The sequence below is a fragment of the Lates calcarifer genome, linkage group LG18, assembly GCF_001640805.2.
Source record: "Lates calcarifer isolate ASB-BC8 linkage group LG18, TLL_Latcal_v3, whole genome shotgun sequence".
Taxonomy (NCBI): Eukaryota; Metazoa; Chordata; class Actinopteri; family Centropomidae; genus Lates; species Lates calcarifer.
The window spans coordinates 8,075,763-8,094,497 of record NC_066850.1 but is presented as its reverse complement, the minus strand read 5'-3'; the positions used below and the strand labels follow the sequence as shown (position 1 = coordinate 8,094,497).

At 42.1% G+C, this 18,735-nt stretch overlaps 1 long non-coding RNA gene across 1 annotated transcript; it reads right to left on the bottom strand.

Moving 5' to 3' along the window:
• Window positions 1–13,194: 13,194 nt before the first annotated feature.
• On the bottom strand, window positions 13,195–17,856 carry LOC127143550 (uncharacterized). The gene is made up of 2 exons (XR_007815088.1): window positions 16,007–17,856; window positions 13,195–14,465 (listed from the first exon to the last, which is right to left on the bottom strand). It is a non-coding gene; the product is annotated as an uncharacterized LOC127143550 (long non-coding RNA).
• Window positions 17,857–18,735: the final 879 nt, after the last annotated feature.

Below are 18,735 nucleotides of genomic sequence, written 5' to 3'. Positions count from 1 at the left end.
GTTCTTCTCCCCTTTTTCCATCTCATGTGCCAACTGGAGTGTATTCCCTGAATTCCACTGCCTCCTCACATCAGGGGCAACATGCTTAGAGATTTATGAGAGAGATAACTGTAACCACTGACATAGAGTAATTATAGGAGAACAGAATAATTAAAGGATGCACTCATCATTAATCATATGTGCCATTAAGATAAAGTGTCACAGTTCATGTGTGTGGCTTGTGGTGGGATGTGCTATATGTAGGGCAGTGAGGTGCTTTTGAAAGATTTATATTTCCATAGGTGATGAGGGCTATATGGTGTGGCAACAGACATGGCAGCAGATAGACAAGGTCGCAAGTGTGTACAGCTGCTCATAAACACACATGCACAAAAACTGCCCCATTCCCCAAAATGCATGAACATACAGACAATGTTTTTACCCGTATCAACAGGAAAGCCCAAAATCAAAGTTGCGACATTCAGCAGCATCCATTATTGAAAGAAAACATAGAATCACTCTGTATTTATGATATTCCATTATCCGCCTTTCTACTTCCTTCCCCAGAATTCATTTTTTGCTTCGGTAGAAGGATTTTTGTTTTGCTTACTTGCCATTGTCAGTGTGTGAAAAGAACAAACCGGTGAGGAGAATGCACACTTCAATCTGCTTTATGATTATGTATAGAGGACATTTAAATTCCATCTCTTGATCTATTTGTGGACCTCAGCACTTTCCAACCATCAGAGTAATTCAAGCATTATGAAAATGGGCTGAAAATAGGTTAAACGTCAAAGACATCACCATACAAATAGTGCACAAGCAGCGCATCGCATTTGGCATGCGCAAACATTACTGCTAAACAACTCCCTGCCATAGACTTTCAGTCTTGCAGAGTTGTATATGTGCTGAAAGACACAAGTTCAGGAATGGTGAAATAAAGCTGTGAGTCGTGTGTTCTTCAAACAAAAACACTGAGCTGTTTGGGCCAGTTTGGGATTTGAAGACAAAGGAGAAACCAGCTGCTGGTAACAACATCCATTCCATTACCTCTTATGTTAAACCAATCAGGTTTAAGGATTAGGAGATTCTCCTCTAAAAATGCAGAACACAACAACTAAATCTCAGTCATTTAATCACATATTCAGTCTTAAAAGCTTATAAATTTTCTGAAAGCTTCTGAAAAATTCAGATGGAGTAGTTGTGTTTGCAGCAACTTGACAGATCGCAAAAGGAGTATCTGAAAATAGATAGCTCTGCACTCTTTATCTCCCAATAAAGGACATAATTTCATTTAATTGGTTTATTTGGTGTGCTGATCTATTTTGGATACTGGGATGTGTGTGTCTTTTTTATTATTTTCTGTTTATATTTCAAAAGGAGGCAATGATCACAACCTTGTCTGTATCAATGCATGACTGCTAATTTTGCTAGGTGGCAAAGGACAACTGTAATGTTTAGCACCAAAAAACAACATTTACGTACTGTTTTTGTCAATGCTTAACTTACTTGATTTAAACAGGGACAATGGAACATAGCAAAATTTAAATTAGGGTGTATAAGCAGCTCTTGAACTTCAGCACTCACAATATTGTTTATACATTGAAAACTAAGCTAAAGTCTCTGTGAGAGTGTATACAAGAATACAAGACTCAGTTATGCTTTGAGCTTGAAAGTATTGGACAAATTAAAACTTTGACCTAATAACTAGATGAAATGTCAGAGGATCAGCAAAGTTATTACAGTTCATCCTGAGGGTGAATGTCTGTCCTAAATTTCATGGCAATTCATTGCATAACTAATGAGATATTTCAATCTGGACCAAAGTGGCAGACTCACTGACCAAAGTGTGGCTAAAATACTTTTGTCACTTTGGACTTTTTTACTCTTTGTTTTGATATTGTATTGGAAGCTCTGGTGAAAGATATTATCCCATCTCACCACCATGCAATCTCTGCACTGATGACTCGTATTTTCTTATATCTCTATGGCAATGTTGCTCTGTGATGGTTCAATCTCACAGTCAGGGGTTAAAACCTTCCATAATGGGGCCATCCATCCTCATAGTGGGACTTGGGGGAAAAACTTCATGCTCTGTGCTCTCTGTCACACACAAACACACATTCACACACTCGCTCTCACACCTGAGCCTGAGTAAATGAGCAGCCCCCCTCCTCTTTGTCTCTCTAATATGGATGAAGGAGCTACTTGGCGACTTGACGACCCTCATTTCCACACCAATGGAGAGCGTCCGATACAGCTGTAGCTGATGAAATACATTACCGGGAGATGCAACTCTCCCTCCACAGATGATACCACCCACAGAACAAAGGCTGTCAGCAATGAAAGGACAATGGTGGGAACACCTGTTTCCACTGCAATGTGCATCCAAAATATAACGTTCAAGAACAAATTGTTCAGCTGCAACACTTGAGCATGTATTACAAGGCCAAATCATTTATCAAAGTTCAGGAAGTTGAGTTTGGAAATTTTACAGCCTGCTAAAACCTAAACAAATTCATTGCAATTCCTCTTTTCATTTTATAATTATTAATAAAAAATCAAGCAGTCTTTACTTCAACCATGTTTACAGTAATGAACAGCACTCTGACATAAATAAGCCTGATACTACCTCCTTGTTAATGATCTGCTGAGTATTCAGTGTTGCAAGTGAATTTCTAACACTTTAAACTTGAAGCTAACGCTGACTCGCAATAAACTATATTTTTAAGTATATAACATTTCACAATTATATACTTTCATTTTTCAAAAAGGGTAAAATGACTTCCTAAAAGAGGTGGGCATTGTAGATTTTAGCAAACATTACTCTAACAGCAGAAAATAGTGTGTTTCTTGGGGACTACTTTTAATACACATTTGATGCTCTAATGAGAGCTTACCATACTGTATGCAGCAGGATGCTGTATGTGCAAAGCTTAACTTCATATGCACATACAGCATGGGTTATACGTGTCCAAGCTGAAGAACACGTGTTTGTAGGTGCATAATATGTTATTGTACGTGTGTGTGTGTGTGTGTGTGTTGGATCCACTGCACCACTGATGTGTTGAGCCCATATGGTCGGCAGGTTGCATGGTCCAGGAACAGTCCATTATGTGGTGATTTGGCAGGGCACACGCCGTTACCTCCGCTACCCCTTCGTTCCCTTCACGCTCTTGCTCGGATGATGTGGCACCACACACAAGATGTAGCTTGAGTGTTTGTTCACGAGTGTTCAACTACAGTTTGCTTGTGTGCGTGTGTGTGTGAGAGAGAGAGTTAACGAAGCATCCAGTGTGTGGGAGTGTGTCCTGCCAGGAGAGTCTGTGTCCTCAGAGCAGGCATATGGGCACGGAGACGGCCATCAGCCAGCCTGGCTCAGGTTGCTGCTACCTCTCTGTCACCTCCTGGACCACAGCAGATGCCACATCGGCACGGACCAATGAAAAGATAATACACACAGAAGCACACACAAAGACAGGCATGCATGCATGATGCATTAGACTTTTAGACAGTTATTGTTTCTACACCGAGGTCACTACACTCTCAGATGGAGAGAGAGACTGCTTTTACTCAAGAAGTGTACTGAAATATAATTTTAAAGTACTTTCTTTCTTATTCTGCCAGCATTTTTCATTTTGTGAGACTCTTTATTATTTTATTTATGTGTAGTCTTGCTACATTTAATTAAGGACCTGGTTTGGATTCTCTTTCAAATGCTGCATACAACTCTAGGTAAAGCTGACAAAATGAAGCATGTTAGTACACCAGTGTGGGTAGATTTTGATAGATCGATCCTACAGGAAAAGAAAAACACAGAGAGCAGCTTTTCGCACCAGGAACAAGAACAAAATGATTTCAACAACTTTTGTCAAGAGACTGATGAGCTGGCAGATTTTTGCTGTGGTCTTTTTTTTTTTTTTTGAGAAATGAGAAACTCCTTGGAGGTTGAACGTGTGTTCCCCCACAGTTGTGCATTGGGAGCGTACTGTACTGTATTTGACTCATAATGTTTAGGACAGGCTAACAGCAAAGCCACACAAGCTAGCAGTCCTGTTTACAGTCGTACAGACACACATGCTGACACAAACACAAGAGCAGACGCACGGTGAGCTAATGAATGCTGCCTTTGTGTGTGTGTGTGTGTGTGTGTGTGTGTAAACCCTCACAGCCATGATGGAATGAGATCAAATTAATCAATGTAAGATGAGATGAAAATTTAACAAGCTCACTGGCAAAAAATGGGTCATTGCAGCTTCAACAGAACCATGACAACAATATATTTAATTAGGGATTAAAATGAACTTTAAACTAATGACAAAATGGACAAATTTCCATGTGCTAGTGTCAGCAACTGGAGATAAAAGTTAGTATTGTGTCTGTGTTATTGCCACAAAAATCTGTGGTTTAACTTTTATTATTCAATATAAAAATAAATCATATTGAGGACAATAGAGTAAATATAACATATTGAATGTCATGATAACCTGATACTGAGCCCTTACTGTTTAATACTGATGGATTCAGAGGTTATCTGACCCAAATTTACAGTAAAGCAACCACTCACCTCCACACACATGTACGTGCACAGATGAGCTAAGGTTAAGAAATGTGAGGACAGAGCCAGGAGGAGACAGGCAGCATCTGGATTTGTGCGCCTTCTTTCTCTCCAATCAACGCCTTTGCCTTAAGAAGGACACACAAACACAAACACACTGTGAAATATCTATGTCTATGTTGCACACACCACCACAACAGTCCAAGTGTGGTTAGACAGACAGACAGTACAGACTGAGCAGTGGAAGTGGGTCATATCTCTATGGGGCAGGAGAATAACAACAGAAATATATAAATATAACTCCAACCTATCAGAATCATCCTACTGTCTGTCTGCACAAATGTAATTACACAGCGAGAGGTTGGAATACACATCAGTGTTTTCAGGCCATGAACATCCAGATTGCTTCTTTTTTTTTTTTACGACATGGAGGAATTAGGAAAGCACAGGCAAGTAAACATGTTACTGTTTGTGTGCGTGAGGATGGGGGTGGGGAGGTGAAAGGTCGAGCTGCTGTCTCGTCTTGTGTCCTTCTGGCTATGCCCGCTTGCATTACATTTCAGACAAACGTGCACACGCTAATCGTTATATGCACACACACAGGGGCAGCATCCCCCTACTTGACCTAGCCTTTGGCCATTAACTGTCTACATGTATTGTGTACAGCCGCGACCAAAAAAACGAGGTTAAAGCCAGCGCCCACGTAGAGAAGCACGAGGGCTAAGGGCAGAACTTTGCGTCACAAGCCTCTCTTTTGCTGTTATTACGCTAAGCTGGAGATATATTGAATTGCTTACATTCAATAACTATAACTATTCTTATTGGTCCCTTGCCTGTTAATGGGATTCAGCTGACAATCAATCATGTGCACACACACGTGCATTTTCACAAGTCCCCTGTGGTAAGCAGAGCTCCATCTCGTCTTTCCTGGTGTCCCTTGGTGACGCACTCTTTCCCTTTGTTGTTTGTACCGAGTGGATATACATGCTGAGCGTCCTTCGAGCCTTTAGAAGAGTACAGAGGTGTCCAGCGAGGCGCCTGCCTGCCCTTTTACACCCTCACAGGGCCAAACATGACTGGGAAGGCACCAGAGTCAGGGCTGAGATTAAACTGCGGCGTGGAATTTTCTTTCTTTTATAAAGGACTTGGATGCAGCACGTTTAGAAACAGAAATATTGTGATACATAGGTCAACTAACTGTTGTCTAGTCATTTCTATGCTTTATATATTGGTGTGTGTCCTCTATTCAGAAAACAAAGTAGTTAAATCAGGAACAAAGGGAGAAATCTCATCAGGGAGAGCAACAGACCGATCCCTCTTCCAGGATGTACTGGATGTCAGCAGTAGTAGACAAAGAAAACTCCAATATACAACAAAGACCTACAAGATAAGAGATGAAAAAATGCCATATACATAAATTAAATGTAGCTTATATACAAGCTTTGCAACATAGCTTTAAGTATATTCAGCTAAACAGTTTACAAAGAGACTACAGTGGGATGAGTCTAGACATCTACATCCTGTCACTGCATGTTATTTTTCCAATATACTCGGCTCATAATTTCTGTTGAAATGGCCCTAAAGCCGATTTTAATCCCCGAATTAAAGAAAAGCCTCAACTGTGTACACAACACAGTGGTTTTTATTTTTAGTTGGAGAAACGCAATATGAATCTGTTTAGTCTAAAATATACTGGGATTTTAAATATTTCCTCACACAAATGAATAACCATTGGTCAAGCCAAAAATAAATGAATGGTCATTTAGACTGGGCAACAACATTTTATAATGGGCCAAGCACAGGAAAAAAAAACACACACGGTACAATCAATCAGTACAGGCCAAAAATGTGTATAACTGGAATGAATTGATCTCTTAGACATTTGGGTCTTCCCCCATGGTAATTAAAAGGCTGTCTACTAGAGCTCTGGACAGAGGGCTGGCTAGTATGGCTGAGTGGACGTGCAGAGAGAAGAGGTGCGGGCTGTCCAAAAGGCTGCCAGTGCCAAAAACACTCTGGATGGGCCACCGTTAGCCCAGAAACCCCACTCAGAGACGGTGCCAAAGCCACACACACACTCGCAGACACAGACAGGCACTCGGCTGGCCGGCTGTGCCAGAATCACCCCTGGGGTAGAGGGTACATTAACTAATTGCTCGGCCCGGCTTAGAGAGCACAACAGCATGAACAGAGGGAGAAGAGCGGGAGAGGAGTTGGACATAAAGGCAGAGGAGGAGGAGAGACGGAGAGCGGTATAATAAAGTGAAAAGAGCGATCACGGTGACATGAATAGATGCAAAAGAGGAGCAGGAGAGACGGACAGACAGGCAGAAAGACAGACAGGGAGCTTGTTTACATGGGCATGAGTCCAATGCAGCATTAGGACTTAGGCCAGCAGCAGCAGGACAATGGAGCAGGCTGCAAGGCCGTGTGTTTGTGTGTGTGTGTGCATATGTGTGTGTATGAGTGTGTGTGTGTGTGTTATTCAGTGTGTAGCGTCTGGGACAATGGGCCAGTGGGGTATTGGAGGATAGGGGGATTATAGGTCAGACCAAAGAGAGAAAGACATGGGATTGGAGTTACTGAAAAAAAAAACTTGTAAAAAAAAAGAACAAGGCAGGGAGGCTCTGATTATCAACCCAAACAAACACAACATAGGTACGGACACCAGGGAGATATGTCGAGACACACACACCAACACACTGGCTGTTGCTTTAGGCCTGTTTCTGGCTGAGCTTCAGATGTGCCCCTCCATCTTTGCCCACGCTGCCCCGAGAAAGTGTCTAAAACCAGCATAGAGAACACTCCAGACCCCCCCCTCCACCTTCCAGCCTGCCTCACCCCTCCTCGCTCTCTTCATCCTAATACACAAAGGAGACCTACAAAACGAATCGGCCAAACAAGTGTATGTATTGTTGCCGGCGGTTACGCAGAATGGAAAAGCTTTGGCTACTTTGTGGGTTGCGAGGGCCCTTTGGAGAACTTCTACTGGGGTATCTATGGTGATAAGAGTGAAAGAACATAACACTTTTCTTCACAGGAGTGTGTGTTTGTGTGTGTGTGGGAGGGGGTACTTTCCAAAGGCACAGAAACGCAGGTGCTGGTATCCTCCCTCACACTATTTCTTCTCTTTCTCTTTTGTTTTTGTTGTTCTGTTGCTTTTGTTAACTTTTCTCTTTGACAGTCTGAAAAGCTCATGTCTGAAGCCAGACTCGGGGGTGGGGGGTGGGGGCTCACATGAAACTCATCAACAACATTCAAGTCTGTGAAGTCAGCCACAGTTAGAATGACTCAAATTAGTTAGACTATGTGGGGAGGGTTTGAGAGTCCGAAATTACATCTGCTTCTCTTTATCCCCCTCTCGTTTTTCGTACTGGTGTTCGTACACGAGTATGACTCTTTAATACACAATCAAAACTTAATCATAACCCCTTGGGAATCATCTGGAACATGTGAAAATAGTCTGATGGTATATTAACTAAATCCATTCAAGTCTTCAATTTCCATCCAGAAAAATAAATAAATATAAATACCCGAACTTCTTTTTTTTAAGCAATGAACATCTGCCATCTCTCCCATTTCTCCCATTCTGGTGGAAGTCAGTGCAAAAGTTTGTGCCAGTTCATCTATCTTGACGTTGGGATATTTCATTGGATAAGGGAACATTTTGACCTGCTTCTGTTGCTACAGGAGAAGTCAGGGAGTCACAAAAGTGTTGGATGGACTGAGCCATGAACAATTCTTACTAGTAATAAACAATTATCATAATTATTAAACTAACAGTAACATGCAGGTTTATAAATACAGTCAAATCTGGCTCTTGTGCTGAATGAAAATAACAATCAAATGTCCAATCTCTGAACACAGTGCACCCATCACAAATTGGCCAGTTTTCCACAGAACAGAACATCTAATATCCCATCCATTAGTGACAGCAAATATAGCCAGCAATGTTCCCCATCACCGGGGTGATGCAACCATCTCTCACAGAGGTGACTGGGAGGGTATTTCAGTGGCTGCAGGTGGCTTCATCTCCATTCATGCACCAGTAATGACCCTTCGGTGCGTCTGGGGAGCTGGTACCACATAGGAAGACAGAGGGTGGACGCCGGTGGAGGTCATTTCTTCACTCTGTAATTGCGAGGCACTTTTCAATGAAAGCTCTCCTGCTGTGTGACGCCCCTGAGTGATGGGCACTGCAGTGCCCTACTTCGGTTGGCCAGAGCTGCAGTTTCTCGTGTTAATTGTGTCTATGTGTGTTTTGCCTGTGCGTGCGTGCTCCGTTTCTGACTGACAAGCGGTGTGATCCGAGTTGTCACAGACATACAGAGCATTGTGAATAGCTTGTGTTCGGCCTGTGAGTAAGTGGGGAGATGTACTGTGTGTATGTATAATCCTCTCTCACCATGTCAGCGTGTATGTGTGTGTCTGTGGGGAGTGTATTGTGTACTTCCTCCAATTCTTTTCAGTTGATCTCTTTTCCTTCCAAGGCTGGAGCTCAGGACAAGGTCGCATTACCACAGAGAAACACACACACACACACACACACACACACATACACACAGATCCTGCCTCTTAATCCTCTTTTAGCAGGCGAGGCCCACCTGTTCAGTCACATCTGCACTGACACCATTTAATGAGTCAATGATGCATCTGTCGGGAGTTCTGACTGTACACGTTTGGACAGCAGAAACCAGAATTACAGTATGCACATGTGCACTTGTGCGGTAAATGTGTCTACCTACTCACTGATCTCCTGATTTCTCGACCTTTGCCCTGCTGTCTGATTGGCCCAGAGAGCCGGCGTTACCTGGTAGATTTTTCTCGGAAAGCATGACGGCAGCGATTTACCCTCCTCATCTTCCTTCTTTTTGCTCAATAAACAACAAGAAAGCAACTCGGTGACCTCGGTGACTAAATGGCCACCTTGCCTCTTTATGATCCCACCTTTCTGCTGCTGTAACTACACCAATGCGTATTTCTTCTCTGAAATCGGACTGTAATGACAGATAATCACAACGGGATCAGAGAAGAAAAGAGAAGGGAAAAGAGAGAAGAAAAATGCCGGGGCGGAAGAAATTGCTGCGATGTAAACCGAAATGTCAGTGATTATAGGTGATCTGTGATTACAAGTAATAGCTTCATAAATACACACAGATAGAAGGGAGAGAGGGGAGAAGCCGCTGAATTATTGCATCAGTCGCACAATGTATGTCGCACAAAAACACGCATCACTTAAAAGCGATCATTATCTTTTGATTATGGAGTGGGAAGCGCCTTGATTACTGAGGAAGAATGAGATGGTATTTGTGTTTGTGTGTCATTTGGTAGATCCAATCTATAGCTACCGCTGGGTGAGGTCACCTTAGCTTCACTTACTTCCAGGAAGCTTCTCTCTCTCTCTTGCTCACACACACAAACATGAACACATAGACACAAACTCTCTCTTTTTTCTCCTCCCCTCTGGTTACTTGCCTTTTTCATTCCAAGGAGTGCCCCGTTTCACTGTCAGAATTGATTTGCGGCGTTCCTACTGCACTATTAGCTAGGAAAAAAAAATCCTCTCCATAAACGTTTCAAACCAGTTCCACAACTTCTCAGTGAGTCTCATCTCACGTCTCATCTCGCTCAGCAGCAAAAATATTGACTCTAATACTGAAATAACATTGATCTTTATTACAGTAATAATGAAATCTTTCTGTGCACAACCGCAATAAAGGTTTTCAATATTGTTCTCAATATCCTGAAGCCAAAAACCATCTGAAACAAATGGCAAATGGAGCAGACAAAGAAATGAGTGGTTTAGGTACTAGCTGTATTTTCTTTAACTCTTATCTCACCAGGCAAGTGCAGATACTCATGTGCACTGTAATACAGGAAAACTATATCTTGCTGTGCTCTTCAGGAACAGCAGAAGGGTTTATTTCCCTCAAAAAGCACAGTCATCACCACAGTTTGTCATTCGTGATCACTCACAGGAAAGCTGTGACGGTTATTTCTGAATGTAAGAGCTGACGCAGTCATCATTAATGGGAGTGAAATGTTTAAATAGAAATGTTAATGTAATGTATTTCACTGTGTTGGCGTGACATGCTGCGAGCTGACACAGTCTATTTGTAGTCATGACACGGTGATCACACTAGGGGAGCTGGGTTAACACCAGCTGCGTCACTGTAAGCCCACGAGTTGGTGGGGTAAGTTTTCTGTAGTATACTGTGGTATAAAGAGATATCTGTAAATACAGTCAGCAATCAAATGCCACACCCTGCCATATTACTATATATGGTTGATCTTGTTTCACCATTGGTCACATGCTTGTGAGAATTTCTATGGTAGTAAATCACGAAAATAGATGAACAGAGTTCTACAGTAGCACTTGTGCGTATACACAAAAATGCATACACACCAACACCTGTTGCTTTGGGGAGGCCAGTTCAGGGTACACTGGGAAACCACACTGCTGTGGTAAATTTCATCATGATATAAGATGGAACAACACACACACACACACACACACACGTAAAGCTAGGTCATACTGGGTGAACAGGTGTTACATCAGCTTGGTCATCTGCTCACACATTTGTACAAATAAATCTTCAGACACACACATGCCACTTGCAGATAATAAAAAAAAACCCTCTGGAATGGATTACTGCTTATGTTACAGCTGTATGTTTGTGGTGCTTTGTCCTTTTCCGGTCTTTTCAGTAGTTCCACCCAGGTGGTAGATGATCAGCCATCAATGAGCTGCACCTGGCTTCAATGAAGTGCTTAAAAGCTCCTGTGCCAGCATCAGAAAACAGAGGCTTCTAGTGGGGGATTGTTAGACATGCTGCGTGCCGCTCAGCTTGTTTATTTGTTGTGTGTTTGACTTGTGTGTGTTTTGTAGTTTTGATTTAGTCTTGGTTGTTTTTGATATGTTTCCCCGAGGGAGGGGCAAAACAGCTTCACATCTGAGAAATTAAAAAATAGATATTAAATCTTCAACAGCCACATTATAATAACTTGTAATGTATTTTACAATACAATGCAGTATGTGGAAGGTCCAGCCCTGTCCATAGGCGTCAGCAGGATATGACTGGACATGAGTCACATGTGATGCAGAAAAGTTACACCATAACAGGGCATGAGGTGTGAGATCAGTTGTCATGACAATAAATACAAGGACCAAACAGTCATTTTAAACAGCTTAAAAAAATGTGTGTATGTATATATATATATATATATATATATATATATATCCACACAGCTCAATCAGGTAGATAAAAAACAAGATTGACAAAATAGTCTGAAGTTGGGATCCAGTTTTAGAAACTCCATCCACGTATAATGGGTTGAGTGCTTTCACTTTTTTTTTTTTAAAGTTCAAAGTAATTTACCTCTACTTTCTGGGTTGAAATAATGAGAAAATAAACAAAAATATATACATAAAAAAAGTAGATTTGATATAATTGTCAATACTTCTTTATCTGTGCTGTTCTGTTTTGTCTTAATACTTAAGCATTTATTGCTCCTAAAGAATTCAAGTGTGTATATATGAAGACAAAGGCAGAGAACTCTTCCTCCATAGACAAAGGATATCTTTTGTCTGATTACACTTTCTTTCACTTCCTATAACTTCTTTCTCTTTTCTGGTGACGCACTGATACAGTGGCTTTTTCCACTGGTTTAACAGGCAGGTCAAAGGTCAAAAAAAGCATCTCATCTTTTCTCTGCTTGGGGTTTAGTAGTTATTCAAGTGGAAGGAGAGTGAACACCACCCCTAGGCTTCCTGTCCCCTCTCCACGTCATCCTTAAAGAATCACACTGAGTGTGACCTTTTCACAGATGGTTCAGCGCTATATGCAAAGCTGCAACCTTTGCATTCTCACGTGATTATAGATGTAGTGTTCATACTTGCACGAGATGCAGAACATTCACAGAGATGATTGCACATTTAGGAGCTTCGTTAAATGGTTGTGGGTGTGTGAGAGGGCAACTTTTGGAAATTATTCCTCACCACCAGGGAGGGATCTCATCTACAGTGATGATTACACTGGCCAATTATTTTAATCACCTCACAAGCATTGCTCACTGTGAAGCATTGTACAGTGTATCCTCTACTTACCTGCAGTATTGTCATGCTTTTCTTTTGATGTGGTATTTTACAGCTGAGTTTTCAATAAGAAATGGGTGTGAAATTCTATGTAACCAGTTTGATGGCAGCTCCTATCCGTATTTGTGCAAATGCCTGAAATAAAAACACTCCAAGCTGCCGCTGAGGCCGAACTGTGGAGCAAGCTGATGAAAGTCGACCTTTCTTTGTGATCGGGAGCCGTGAGAGACGGATGAGGGATAGATGGAAGGAGACAGAGAGCTCTATGACTCTGACAGCTGAGGTTGTTTGTGGAAACCTGAGAAATGGGAGATGGGATCAGCTTTCTAAACAAGGGGGGTTTAGCACAACAGGTGACAGCTATGCCTGTCCCTACTGTCTATCTATCTCTACTATCTTCTCTCCTTCACACTCCGCAGCTGTATCGAGGTCTCTCCTTATCATATCGGGAACAATGAGGAAGGAGAGAAGAAAAGGAGGAGGGTCAGTGTACAAACAGAAGGAAGAAGAAAGTATAATTTGTCTGGAGAATGTTCTTGTGGTGAAAAAAAACAGATCTAAATGCAAAATATTCAGTTTTTTTAATTGACCTTAGGTTGGGAAAATAAAAACAGAGAAAAACTTGGCACAAAAGTGAGAATGTAAAGAAACTTTGGCACATGGGGAGAGATAAAGGACTAAAGGCTAAAGTCTGAAGGAGGCCAAGGGGGGTGTTGTTGACATGCAGGATGGGTGTCTATGCCTCCATTGTCTGTCCCATCTGTCTGGCTTTATCTCCACTTACCACCCCTGTGGCTTCACCACCTCGTCCTTCTCCACCACCACCACCTCTTTCTCCAAATCCACCACCTCCCTCCCTTGCTGCCCCCCCCCCCCCCTCCAGAGTCAGCTCACACCCTCCATTGTGCCGTGGTCAGTCCCTCCCTGCATGCTGGCAGACAACCAGGGAGCTTCCACCCACAGCAACTGGTGGCATTGTTTGCATGCACAGAGCACATATGTGCACAGTTGCCTGTTCGTCTACAATGTACACATGCAGAATATGAGCATCTGCTGGCACTGGAGGCACAGATCAGAAACATAATGATACACATCAAAAGGCAGAAATGCTGTTCAGGGCATAGTATGACCCCAGTTTGTGCTAAAAAAAAAAAAAAAAAGTTTTTAAAATTCTGAACAATTAGATTAAGGGATCATTTTTTGGGAGATACACTTATTTTCCAGCAGCGTGGTCCTTTCTTTAACCAGTACATTAACAAAAATGCAAAAACAGCTAGTTGTGGTTTCACAGAGAGTTGCGTGCTGCAACTATTTCTTAGCAAACACTGGCCACATTAGCCATTTTCCCTCACTCATCACTTATCACTTATCACAGGCAAATGAAAGTAGTACCAATCTTCTCATACAACTCTCAGCAAGACTGAATCAGCGTGTTCCCCAAAATGTCAATCAATTAAAAACTATTAAAACATTTCTCTTCTCTAACATAATTTCCAAATGCAAACTTGCTACAATGGCCCAGTCTTTCGCTCCTGCCAATAAAACACCAATGCATACAGTGTTATTTACTGTTGACCTCTGTCTGGTCCCTTCCATGTGGCACACACCCAGGCTTGATACACACACCTATCAGGGCAGCATATTAGGGATAACCCAGAAACAAAGCTGGAGTAGACACAGAGGGAAGATAAACATTGTTTTGGATGACATCAAACATGTCCTTGGTCAGAGGCAGGGATGCGGGAGAGGAAGGTTTAGTGTTTCTCTTTGAACAGGTTTTGTTGTTGGCAGGAAGCTTGTGGACGCTCCATTGTTTGTCTCCTATATTGAATTCTGTGAAGAAGAAAAAAAAACTTGTGAAAACATTAATGGTTACCTCAGTTGAAATTAGTTGAGCAGGCTTGTTCCACACCGGCAAATTAAAGCAGCTTGGATAGCTGCAGATTCTTGTTCCCAGGACACACACACACATCAAACGTGGTTCTCGGCACGTGCACACCAACTCTTTTTCCCGCTCACACATGCTCATTGTGAAATACATAAGCCATTAAGAATTTGCAGACAATCATGCTCTCAGTCACGTTGTATCTCTCTCCTGACAGACAGGCACAAATGCAGGCACAGGAAACCATATCTGATCCTGACACAACAAGCTTCCTTGTCAACAGCCAGCGATACTCATCATATAAAAATGCAAAAAATTTTGACCTACCAAACTAAATAAACAGCTACTCATGCCTCTCCACGTAACTGTTCCTCATCCTTCTCTTATTTTCCAAACAGAAATAACTAATTCTGACTTTTTACAAACTATAGTCTACCAAAACGTGCCAAAAAATGATGGTGCTGGGCTCATTCAAATGGTCCTTTTGTTTATGGGTTGACCAGTAGTGGCAGTAACATGGAATAGATGTACAGTGATGTACCAACAAGGGCAGTGAACAAGACTACAAGCTAGCAAACATGAATGTACACAATGCAGGTTTTAAAACACTCAGATTATAACCTGAAGAGGTAGGGAATTAAAATGACAATTATTACATCTCAAGGATACACATAACACATTTTGGTAGGAAACACTGAATATAAACATTACCTCTGTTATTCACAAAATGAAACAGAGCACATTTAAATCAAAAATGAAAATGTGCTTTGTTGAGTGTGAGAGGCGGAGATGCTGTTACAGGCCTGGTATTGTGTTTGCAGGGTTTCTCAGCCTGAGACTCACCTGCAATCACTGTTGATTCCTTCCAGGTGTTGGGTGCCTTTATAACCTGGCTGGACCCACCCCCCCCTCTCTTTCTCTCTCTCAGTCATTCTGCTGCTGTCTACCTGGCAGCATGACCTGCAGCTTACACTTCAAATAGTTTATTTAAATCCTCAACAAATGTCCTTACAGACTAATCTTGGTTTTGTGTTCTCATTATGTTGCTTCCCTCTAAGCTGGGGTTGTAACAATACACGTTGCTGATTTTTAGTCTTCTAAAAAGAAATTGTCAAAGCCGTACAGCTACACCTCCAACTATCCTGCATGTTTGAACCAAGAGCATGTGTCAGTGGTTTTTAAAGACTAGCTTATCAGTTCGCCATTAGCCCATGGCTAACACAGCCACAGATTTGTTTCTTCTTATTTTGACATGCATTGAGTCCTCTGGATGCAATAAATTTGCATATTTGCCAGGAATGTTGGCAGCACCAATGGAAACATGCAAATAAGGGAGTGCTCACCGAATGCAAACTCACTGAATGGCTGTTAAGAGCAAAAACAAACAACAAAGCTGCAGAGCTCACAGGCACTGTCACTCATTGTCAGACAAGTTTCTCCAGGTTTCACTACTTAAAGTTACCTCTACATGACCTTTCTAATGCTTTACCTGAGTTACATGACGAGTCAAGGCTCTCGTTTTATCTGCTGCTTTGTCCTCGTTCTGATTTCTGTGTGCTTCTTCACGTGTCTCACTTGTCTCAGACATGGTGACCATCGTGTGTTTCATTTATTCGCTTGGTCTTCAGCCTTTCACCAGTAGCTATTCTGTAGTCAAGCCTATAGATATCAGTTGCTACAGCGTGATATTGATTGACACGCTGCAAGAAACAGACAAGTTCAGTCATGAAAAACATAATGAAGAAAATGATGTCAACATAATATAACAAGCACTATAAGCATAATAAATACATATTATGCTAGTCCTGTAATAAAGTGCAAACAAACAACAGATCTGTGCCTCCATATGCACTAGAAGACACATGGACAACACACACATAAATACATTCATATACACCATCTGACATCCAGTTTGCTAATACTTAAAAGACAGTGCAGCCTTTCCTCCCACCCACCCAATAATTTAATGGAATCAAAAACTAGGCCAAGCACATGCAGTCACAGTCAAAGACTGCTTTCATGTTCCAGCATGCCACCACAGTTTACATGGTGGATCTACACAGTGTAACATTTCCATTTTTATCCCTACAGAGGAAGGAGAGTGAAGGGAACGGAGATGAATAGAAACAAAGTCCTAACTGTGAGAGGAGCTCTCATATCTGACCTCAAAATGGCTACAGTGCACAGTTAAAAATTTTATTGGTTAATTTAATAACTGTTATGTATTTCATGAAACAGAGGTAGGGTTTGATCCACGTCATAGATACATTAACTTCTTTAGATCCAATTCAACTGTGATTGTAACTTTATTTTAGAACTTTGTCTGGCAGTGTGTTGCTATGTCAGCCCTCTCAGATGATCACAGTGGCCTGCAGATGACATTTCCAGGAAAAACAAAATTTGTTGCGTTCTTTTCCAGGTCATTTGGTGCACCTTGGAATTCTGTGTTTTGGCAAAGTGAGCTACGGCAGGATGTAGGATGTGAACCACAGCTGTTTCAGTCCACTGTGCACAGTTGTGAAAAAAATTAGAAATATGCTCAAGGAAACGCAAAGAAAGACAAGAAGACAGACAGAAAAGGCTACTTATGCCTTTTGGAGAGGTCAGCAGTTCTACACAGGGAGTGGAGTGGCTTTTTCACAGAAATGCAGCCCACTTGTTTTTCGGCCGCCGATGCATTCGACGGTTCAAAAACAACCCCAGCTGTGGCGGAGAGTCATTGAAGAGCCAAAAGCTGGGGGCACACTGAGAAAAGAGGACAGAGAAGAGAGAGAAAAAAGATGAGAGAAATGAAGAGAAACAACTTCACAGAGAGGGAGTGAGGAGGAGAGTGCAGGAGAGACATGGAGGGAGATTAAAAAAGAAGAAGAGAGGACTCAGATATGAAGGGTAGCAGATGTTTCCCTTATGAGAGGTATTAAGAGTTGAATACTTCGGCCCACACACTCTCAATATTGTGCTTTCATGTTCACTGCATAAGCAAATGGAGCACACCGTGAACTATGTTTCCTTATGTTATGGGAGCGTGCAAAGTCCGTATGTGTGCAAATCAGCATGCCCTTATATACTGTGCTTTAACGTCTGTGTGCGCGCTCCCTCCATGTATGTCTGCACGTACAGTGTGTACGTACAACTCAAGGTACAAAGCTGTACCCGCATGTTTCTCAGAGCGAAGCAGCATGTGAGTGCAAGGGAAGCGGGCAAGCCTGTGCCTGCATGTGCATGCGTTAGCCTACGTGTATCTTCAGCATGCACTTCTTCTCAAGTCTTTATTTACAGTCTCAGCAAGGAACAGAAATATGGCTTCTTTCCCCGCCATGCACTTGTGTGTGTGTGTGTGTGTGTGTGTGTGTGTGTGTGGGTGTATCATATGTGCACCCCTCACCCACCCCCACCCCAAAAGTGGGCCAACAGAGAGCACACGGCGGCACTGGAATGCATGGAATGGGTCCAACCCATTCCAACCGAGCCTGCGCTAAATCCTACTAGAACTGGTCCAAATGTAGGCGGAGGGGTAGTACCACATATCTTTCCCCCGCACCACACCCCAACAGCTGCGATTGAGGCGGGGGAAGATGTATGAGTGTGTTTTTAGCCGTCTAGTTCACTGATGTATTGTAACTTCTGTGTCTGTTATCACTCTCTTTTTGGGTGGTGTTGAAAACTGGCTGAAACACGAAGAGAAAAGGCAGAGACCGACAGTGTATGTACATAATAATATAGAAATCCTTTAACATCCTATTTCTATTCTTGAGAGTCCTTTTTCTATCTCTGCTTCTCATTGTCTCATCTCTCTCTCTCTTTCTCTCTCTGTGATATAATTTTTAAAGGTGAAATCAATAAGGGATAATGGATTCTCTTCATCTTTGTGCATCAGTTAAGAGTGGGTGTCTCCAGTCTTCTGCACTGTTTGCACTGCTGTCTCCCTTTATCATCTTTTCTTCCCATACTGTCTAACTTTCTTCACTTTGTCTGATTTGCAGCCAGTGTCCACTGGGCTGCTCCAACAGTCTCCTGGTGCCCATAGAAAGCCCTATGGCAATGCATCAAATGGTTTACGATCACTGTTGAAGGTCCAAAATAGCGGGAGGAGATGATAATGGACTGTATACAGCAACATGAAATACACTTCCTTCCAGCTACATCCCATGACACACTTAAAACCTCCCCTCTATTAACCAACTCTCAGCATCTCGCTCTGTGCTGTCCCATATATAA